This window comes from Pinus tabuliformis, chromosome J (genome assembly GCF_031772625.1).
Source record: "Pinus tabuliformis cultivar Carrire ecotype Pingquan chromosome J, CPIR1, whole genome shotgun sequence".
Classification (NCBI taxonomy): Eukaryota; Viridiplantae; Streptophyta; class Pinopsida; order Pinales; family Pinaceae; genus Pinus; species Pinus tabuliformis.
Window position 1 is genome coordinate 247,417,458 of NC_142295.1, and position 10,016 is coordinate 247,427,473.

Sequence of the window (10,016 nt, forward strand, 5' to 3'; positions counted from 1 at the left end):
GGAAGTGTTAGCTGGGAGTGCCAGGGAAACATAAGGGAGAACTATGTAAAAATGAATGGAAATGAACAAATAAGAGTTTGTGATTAGAAGTTTCAGTGAGTTCTAGGTGTGCTAAGGACAAATTGACAAGGTATGCTAGGCAGTGTTAAGGCATCCTAGAGGCTAGGCGACATGCCAAGATGTCATAGGTGCTATAGTGTAGCAACACGTGTCAAGGAGTGATAAGGAGTGTTAGGGAAACACAAGGGAGAACTAGTTAAAAATGCGTGGAAATGAATGAATAAGAGTTTGTGACCAAGAGTGTCAGCGATGTCTAGGTGTGCTAAGGAGAGAGTGACAAGGTATACTATGTAGTGCCAACGAATGCTAGAGTGTTAATGCAGTAGGCCAAGATGTGTCAGGTGCTAGGGAGTGTTAGGGGGTGTCAAGGAAACATAAGAAAGCACTAGCTCAAAATGCATGGAAATTAACGAATAAGAGTGTGTGAGAGGGAGTTTCAATGAGTTCTAGGTGTGTTAAGGAGGGAGTGACAAGGTTATATACTAGGCAATGCCAAGGTATGCTAAACTACCAAGGAATGTCTGGAAGTGCCACGGTGTGCTAGGGAGTGTCAAAGCATGCCAAGGAATGTAGGGGATGTTCAAACATGCCACATAGTGCCAAGGCATTCTAAGACATGTCAGGTGCTATGGCATGTCAAGATGTAAATTGTGTTGCTTAATTGTTTTAGACCAAGGTTAGATGTGATGAGCCTTGTCTTGGTAACTTGTTAAGTGGGATGAGTGAGATTGTACATGAGTACACTAAGATGAGTTACAAGTAGTTCTTAGGTGAACAAAGCATATGTTGAATTTCCATGACACATGAGAATCTGGGTTTGGCCTTAGAATTTTTTATGCGAACACACTCAGTTGCCACAACACATCTACTATGCAGAACAAAATATGCCATGAAACAAAAAGTAATGGATTGAATGCACATAGTTTAGGGTCTGCACATCTTCATATGTTAATTCTTATTATTGTGATATACAATAGCCATTTATATTTCTGGTGTAAGACTCCTCTAGAGATTTCTATCCAACAACAACATCTCTGTGGTAAAAGGTGTACTGTCAGAGGTTGCTCCACCAAAAATAGCAACCAAAAGGGACCTTACTGTGCACACAGATGAAGAATTAAGAATATTGTTATCTTTGAGTGCTGATGTGGAGGTATGGGACAAAATTACAAAGGCAGCGAACCTTTTTGTTCAACCAATCAAGATCTAAAAAGGAAAATGTGTGATTATATATACATGTGTGATACTTTTTGGAGAAATGCCAACCTAACCCACAAATTTGTTGACATTTTACTGGAGCTAACCTATAATTGTTCCTAAATTGAATAAATATGTAAAATAGGACCGACTTTTCAATACAAAATATAAATTGATAGCAACATGGCCAAATTGTTCCCCCGGATGCGAGTGATCGCTAGACATGTGGCACACAAGGCTCGTCCAAAGGGCAGGTGTCCGCCCGGACGAGCCAAGCATGACGGAAGGACACGCATTCATTCCACCACCCTGCAGCATTTAAGGAGGGGAGTAAAGAAGGTTGACAGAGGAGTCCTGTCGACATTCAAGGCGAGTCTTGAGAAGCGCATCATGGCGCTTCATAACAGCATTCTCCCAGACATTCTTCCGCCATTCCTTCCTGCAACTGTTTCGTTCTCGCCGGAGGTGACGGAGGTTCTGAACTTTGATTGTGAATGTGGGTGTGTTGCTGCGGAAGAGTGGGGCAATTGGCAAGCTCACAAGCATGCCAATTGCGCCTCTGAGAATTTGGTAACGCCTCTCTGTATGCGTCTTTCGTTAGCTCCTGCTCTGGCTTCGTTAGAAGGTGAGGGGACTCAGAGCTTCAGCTCGTATCCGCGTCCATTGTTAGGTCCTGTTCTGGCTTCGTTAGAAGGTGTGGAGGCACAGAGTCTCAGCTCTCAATCAAACATTAAGAAAGAGGGTCAAGGCTCTGCTGCCACTGCTCTCGGCAATTGGGAAACTCAGACCTGGTCTGGCAGTATTTCTAGGCCGACAACACTGTTTCACTGTGGAATTGAGCGCTCTGCTCATAAGACCAGCATGCATCGCACTCGGGGAAGAGGCAGCGGCGGCAGGGGTGGATATAGTGGCAGAGCCCCCTCGACTTCTTCCTCAATTGAGGAAACCTCTGAATGCAGAAGGCGAGGGGTAGGCCCCCGGGCAGAGGCAGATTGGGGGAACCTCCTGCGCGCATGGATTGTGGGCACACGGAACACCCAATGGTGAGATACCGCCTCCCCTGCACCTTAGCCAATTCTACTTTCTTTGTGACTGTCTCTGTTGAGCATTGTAGCAATCCCTGGGAAGATGAGGACGACAACCCTCGGGCCAACCCTCCGCGTGTTCCTGGGATCGTTCCCATGGTGGATATGGAATTCCCTGCTGTTGAGATGATGCGGCCCTTACATGACCCGGGAGCGAGCCTGAGAGAGCCTGTTGGTGACTCAAGCGCTGGCCCAAGCGACCGTGGAGCGCGCAACCTTGGCAAGGCTATCCTACAGCCTCCACGCTGCAAGGCAGAAGATGAGCCGCAGACCACTGACGAAGATTGACATGCCCAGCTCGCACTCCAGGTTCTACAGCAAGAATTTTTCTCAGTCTGCTTCCTATGCGGTTATATATGAGTCTGTCACTCTGTCTCTATGTAATTGTGTCGGTTTTATGTTATCTCTGTTCTGTGTCGATGTTCTGCAAGTGTTTATGTCCATGTGTCAGCTGCATGAATGTGGCCCTAAGTCTTTATCCATGTGTCCTCTGTCCATGTGTCCTATGCAATTCTGGCAAGAATTCTCAAGTGTCTACTGTCTGTCCACGGACAAATTTTACAGGGCCGCGGCCCCGTTGTAATTTTCACAATGTAACTCTGCTCTTGCTGTAATATAATAGTTTAGTATTACTTAGAAAAAAAAAAACATGGCCAAATTGTGAAAGTGTAAAAATTGGTGTGGTTTAAAGGGACTGATCCCTTTGAAAAGTCTTAAATGTGGTAATGAAGGTTGAGCCTTGTTCTAGAACCCCTTTGGGCATCCATCTTAGGAATTGGTGTAGGATGCAAACACTTCAGAATAATTTTTGTAGCAATGATGTCAACACTTGTATAGTGACATGGGGTTGGAGTTGGTCTATCAAAGCTCATTGGTCTACTTTTGAACTTCTCTAGGATGATGCCTTAGATGATTTGGAGTACGAGGGCACGATTTGATATTTAGTTTGCATTGAAGAAGCTTTGGAGGCTAGATACTACAGAAAAACCCCTTGTTTTGAACAGGGAAGCACATGCCACTGAAGAAAGTAACAACAAGTATACAGATTTAAAACTCAAGTCGCATCACTATTTATTACTCTTTGAAACAAGAAATAACTAAAAATTTCAAACACTACTATTCACTTTTCCTTTAGTCTGGAAGGTACAATGAATTTGGAAACATGTATAACAATGTCTCAACTTTCTTAACTCCTAATCCTAATGCACCTTCATTGCATGGATAGAAAAGACAATTAAAGTCTGTTGGTAGTGAATATGATATGAGATATGCAAACATGTTTCCTTAGCTAAGGTTGAGAATTAATAACTAGGGAAGTGCTCCTTTTAACTGTGCATGCAAAAACTAAATAAAGCAAAGAGTTTTGCTACTCCAGGTGCCAGAAATGAAGCCAATGCCTAAGGTAAGTTCTTTGCCCAGAACAAGATATTAAGGACTCAGAAACTTTGTTGCTTCCTTCAAGAGAGGTGTATGCCAAATAGAACTAAGCTATCATGCATTGTCCTCCAAATTCATTCACCTTTAACAGAAATCTTGTGCCCAGAAAAAGACAAGAGACAAGTATCCAACAGAATTCGCTAACCAGCTAGAGACGCTTGTGATCAAACAATGAGATAATAAGGGAATGTCAACTAGGGTGGAATATTTCACCACCGAAATTGACAAGAGATAGAAGGGGTAAAAAACTATTAGATGTAATGCTCAAGAACAAATGAATTAATCCACACTTGGTGATCCAAAATGAATTCAATCCTTCTTTATTTATAGATTTTCCAGAGGGGTTTCATACTATTAAGTGATTAAGTAAACCTTACTCCAAACCCAAAATTTGGGTTTTCTAAGCCTAGTTTCCCCAAAAATTGCCCAATAATGGGTATTTTGGGGCTTTTTCCCCTTTGTGGAGTATAGTCTACGAGGATGGATAGGATATTACATCCCATTCGTCCTCAATTTGTAGAGGACGTTACATGGCACCTAATAAAAGAAACAATGCTTTAGTTTAGGAGGTAATAACTAAATGCTTATTTCTTTCCACATAGGACATACATCTTGCAAAAATGATCATGGGGTACAAATACTACAAAAGGCCTAAATCTTACTAGCATTGTCATAGTCCAAGAATAAAAACCCTTTCAGGTGAAACAAGGTCAGTACCACATACTACAAGCACAAATGACAAATTCAAAAACAATATACTTATTCAATGAAATAATGACGAATCATATTAGCGCACTTTAAATTTAATAGCTCTTGAGTTGCAGTGTCAATCAAAATTTCTCAGGTTGGATCATAATTAAGTACTCAATGTTGTTTTGGGTCCAATTTGGGGAAAAGGAGGAGCTCTTGGTGACAATGGGATGATCAGGCTTTTCAGAAGGGAGCTCTGCTATACTTTTCAACATACAAGCCATTCATTCTAGTGGAGGAGATATAGAGAAGCCTTTAATAAGGACCTTTCCAAGATCAATTTGGAGGAAAATCCATTTTCAAAGCTTAAACATAGTTCTAGATTCAAACAAGAGTAGTCATTTTTCAAAACAATTATTAATTCCCAAGAAATTGGAGCCAAGCTGACATGTTGACCATTTATTCTTCTACTGGACAAGGAAGCATTTATGAAAAGTCCTTAGCCGTTTGTTCCAGTATTTGATGTAAATCTCTTGATTAGAAATGTAATAAGAGATGCAATTTATATTAAGGAAAAAGGAAAAGTAGAGGGCCAGTTAATAATTATCTCTAGAAAACTGTAAATAGAATCCTAACATATTTGAAATGGAAAAGGATAACTCCATGGTTATTTTTTTCTTTAGAAACTTTGCTAATTTCCATGATTGAAGCATGTATTCATGCCTTGAAAGAAGCTCACAAATGATTTTGATATTGGTTGAAGTAAAGAAAATGTGCAAAGTTACACTCACATGAGGTATGGAAAAAAAGTATGTGGAGCTTGTTGTTCCAGATTCCAAACAAAGAATGGACAAAAGGTGAAAAAACCAAGTCAAAAGGTATGTGTAGCTTTTGTCATGTAGAGGTAGGTGTTAACTCCACACTCTACAACGAAGGCTTTGCGGCGCAAGTGACACAAAGGTTTGCATGCAGAACTTTGGATTAAAAGGAGTGGAGCTTGATGCTACATGTCCACTATTACCCCACTTTCTGTATGAGTTACAGGAGATAAAAATAATGAGATACGGGAGATACAAAGTAGATACTATTGTTATTCAAATTTAATAAAAAAATATTACTATGTCTTCCTCGACATAAAAGAAACATCTTCCATAAAATATTTTCTCCATGAACCTAATTTAAAATGAATCTCTTTCGTTGACGTGCCCAGCCACAAATAGAAACGATGCCGATGGGCCAATTTCAGTTTAGAAAATTCACAATTAATTTCAATTGTAAGATCTCCTATTTTCAGTTCAGATTTTAGCTACAAGCAGTGAAACAGGACTCGTTGATCAATCGCGATTAATCACGAGTCAAAATTTGCTCGCTCTCCAAACGATCCGATCTAAATATTTGCGAGTCAAACTCACGTTAACCAAGTTTAACTCATGGTCAATGAAAGTTTGAATTGAGACTTGCCGATTAAAGCAAATTCATGCAATTGATTCCAATTTATTCGATTTTTAGCCTTGACTCGACGAGCACGAGTTTTTCAAGTTTAGGTATGTTGCATTGCTAAAAAATAAATGTTAGTTGTTCCAAAATTTATTTATCATTTCTTAGGCACAAAACTCATACGTCAAGACCTTCAGTAATCAATAACTACTCACTATTACATAGTCCAGACTCAATATCGGGGAACCGCCAAGGTGAGCCTAAGTCCATACTCCATATTGGGCAGTCGCCAATGTGTGCTCTATCCATACTCCATATCAACCCTCAGGCAGTTGTGTGTCACCTTTAGCGTGTGTTACCTTTAGGCTTAGCCACTTCACTATTCAACAATCGAGGTACATTGGCACTTGGCTTAAATAATAGGTATATTACTATATTGGAGTTTCAATTTCGTTTTCAATGGCAAGTTTCAAGTTTCATTGTTCAGCAATCGAATGTTCGGCGTATTCCTTTGGTTATGAATTTTCAACCCTATAAATGGGGCTTAAATAGATTTAAAAAATGCACTAAGAAATAGTTTCATACCAACCATCGACCAAGTCATCAAGCATTCCTTCCTTGGTCGATGTCTTGTCGACTTCAAAGGCTTTAACCATGCATTCACAACTTTGGGTATTTTTGTTCTTCCAGAATCTGTTATTGATGTATTGGTTCAGTTGTCTTATGATAAACGAACTTGCAAATTCAAGATTACAATGAAATATATGTTTATAATATTTCCTTTAGGTAGCATTTCCTCATATATACCTGATTGTGTTTCAAGTTCATAATGATATATTAGGTCGAAATGTGCTTGCATTGCTGGACAGACTCCTCTTTGATCCTTAACAAAACCTCATATCCTTTAAAACCAACCCTCTTTTTTGTGAAGTTATATATGACATTTTTAATTTTAATTTTTTATTGTATTTTACAGGAGCCAAATTAAATAGAAGGCACAACTCCAAATCTAAACAGAAGCCGCAATTTAAACACAAGTCCAAAACAACAACAATGTCGAGGGAGAAGGACTTTGCTTGGGCTTATTATGACAATATTCTTGGAGACCCTAAGATCCTTTGTAAATTTTGCAAAGCGAAATGTACTAGAGGCATTTATAGATTCAAGTACCACCTTGCACAAATACCCGACCATGAAATAGGTCTCTGTGAAAACGTTGACGAAAATGTCAAACACCAAGCAACCTTGGCCATTGATATGTTGAGTTAGCATAATGTAAAGAAAGAAAAACAAAAAAAAAGAAATAGGAACTCCTAGAGTTGACAATTTTTCTTCCACTACCCCATTGTCATCTCCCTCTGTTGAATCCTCAATGTAGTTCCCAAGTTTCCCACACATGCTTCCAAGTCCAAGTCAAACTCAAGGCCAGATGAATCCTCCTACATTCAACATTGGAGGTGGAAACATAAACACTTTTTTTCTCCCCGCACAAAACCTGGTTCCCAACCTACCTTGGATACGACTGGTTGGAAAAAAATATCCATAGTCAGGCAAGGAAGGCCATTGCTAAATTTTGGTACTATTCTAAGATACCTTTCCACTGTGCCATATGTCCTTATTAACAAGCTATGATTTATGCAGTTGTTGCTGCAGGTCCAGGGTTCAAAGCTCCTTCATTAGAGAGAATTAGGACAAATTTTCTATTAGAAAGTGTTGAAGGTGCCATGCTTGTTCTATCTCAGTTTCGTTCATCATGGGTAGAAACAGGGTGCACGATCATGAGTGATGGATGGACAGATCAAAGAAATAGAACTTTAATAAATCTCCTTGTATCTTGTCCATTAGGTACAATGTTTCTCAAATCAGTGGATGCCTCAGACAAGGTTAAGACTGCACAACTTATTTGTGAAATGATGGAGAAAGTCGTTCAAGAAGTGGGAGAATAACATGTTGTACGAATTGTCACCGACAATGCAGCCAATTATATCGCTACTAGTATACTTTTTGAGTTTAGGCACCCCATTATTTTTCGGACCTATTGTGTTGCCCATTGTATAAATTTAATGCTTGAGGACATTGGTAAGTTCTATGTAGTCACTAGTTAGGAGTCATGACTCAGTACTGTGGATCATGTTTGGACTCATAACATATATGAGATGCTTATTCATTCATGATATTTTGGACATCTATTGATATTATGAATTGTTTGGACATGGCTTTACTGAATATCAATGAAAAATGTTTTTTTTTTTTTTTTAATTCAATATATGTGTATATTTTTATTTATTGAATTCATTGATTTTTCCCGATTTTTTTCCGATTTTTCCCCATTCTGATTAAAACTCTTAGCTCTTTTTCCTCGTTGATTTATTGTTTATTCCGAGTCTGGTAGCATTGGTTACAATTTTCATTCTTCACTTATGAGTGCTAAGGTGTGCTAGAGTGTGCCAATGCATGCTGAGGAGTGTTAGGGAGTACTAGGACAACACAAGGGAGCACTAGGTAAAAAATTATGGAAGTGAATGAATATGAGGGTGTGTTGGGGAGTGTCAATCAGTGCTAGTTGTCATGCCAAGGAGGGAGTGACAAGGTATTCTAAGAACGGGTAAGGCATGACAGGGAAAATCAGGGAATTTCAAGAAGTGCTAGAGTGTGTTAGGTAGTTCCAGGGTGTGCTAACATGTGCCAAATAGTGCCAAGGCATTCCAGGTGCTAAGACATGCTAGGATGTGTAGGGTGCCAGAGTATGCCAATATGCGTCAAGGAGTTTCAAGGAAACAAAAGAATAACCAAGCTAAAATGAAAGGAAACAAACACATAAGAGGGTTAATAAGTCGGGACTTATCTTTTTCAAAAGGGGCATGCTAGGCACACTAATAATATGTTTCAATACATGCCAAGTGCCAATGTGTGCCAAGTGCTAATTTTTTTCAATGCAATATTATGCCAAGGAGTTATAGGGTATGCTAGGGACTACAAGGAATGCCAACACATGATAGGGGAGTGCTATGCATGCCAACATGTTCTTTGGCGTCCTACTCATGGCAAGATGTTCTAGGTACAAAGATGTTCCAGGTACAAAGATGTTCCAAGACATGCGAGGTGCCAAGGAATGCTAGTGTATTGTTCCAAAGCATGTTAAGGTGTGCCATGAGTGCTGAGGAGTGCTAGGTCTCTCTCATTAATAGAATTGACAGAGCTTGATTATGTATTAAATAATATAGTTCCTACACACACTAGTGGAACTTTATTTAAAGGAAATTTGCTAGATAATAAAACTAATAGAGATGAATCATGCGTTGACTCATAGGAAGACTATATTATTATGACTTGAGGGAAATGATACACATTAATTACTTATTGACAAATTGATTGGGTATTATAACCACTATGACCTTAGACACATAATGAAAAAGACTCCACAACGATGGTCTTAAATCATTATATTTTGACCGTCCCAAAAGTAACCAAAAAGAGCATTGGTGAGGGTCAATAAAAGATTGTCACTCGAAGTGTCACCAAAGAGAGAATTAGTGATGGGCCTTTAACGACCCTCACCAAAAGTGTCACCAAAGAGAGAATTAGTGATGGGAAATTAATGACCCTCACCAAAAGTGTCATTGAAAATGGCTTTGGTGACAAACCTTAAAGGACCATCACTATATACACTTACAACAATGATTTTTTAAAGACCGTCACCATATGCGACATTGGTGATGGACCTTAAAGGTCCATCACAGGCATGAAGCGTCATCAAAAACTCATTGGAATGATAAATGATGACGAACATTTATTGACCGTCACCAAAAGTAACCAAAAAGATCATTGGTGATGGTCAATAAAAGATCGTCACTAGAAGTGTCACCAAAGAGAGAATTAGTGATGGGCCTTTAACGACCCTCACCAAAAGTGTCACCAAAGAGAGAATTAGTGACGGGCCTTTAACGACCCTCACCAAAAGTGTCATTGAAAATGGCTTTGGTGACAAACCGTAAAGGAACATCACTATATACACTTACAACAATGCTTTTTTAAAGACCGTCACCATATGCGACATTGGTGATGGACCTTAAAGGTCTGTCACAAGCATGACCCTCACCAATGACCTTT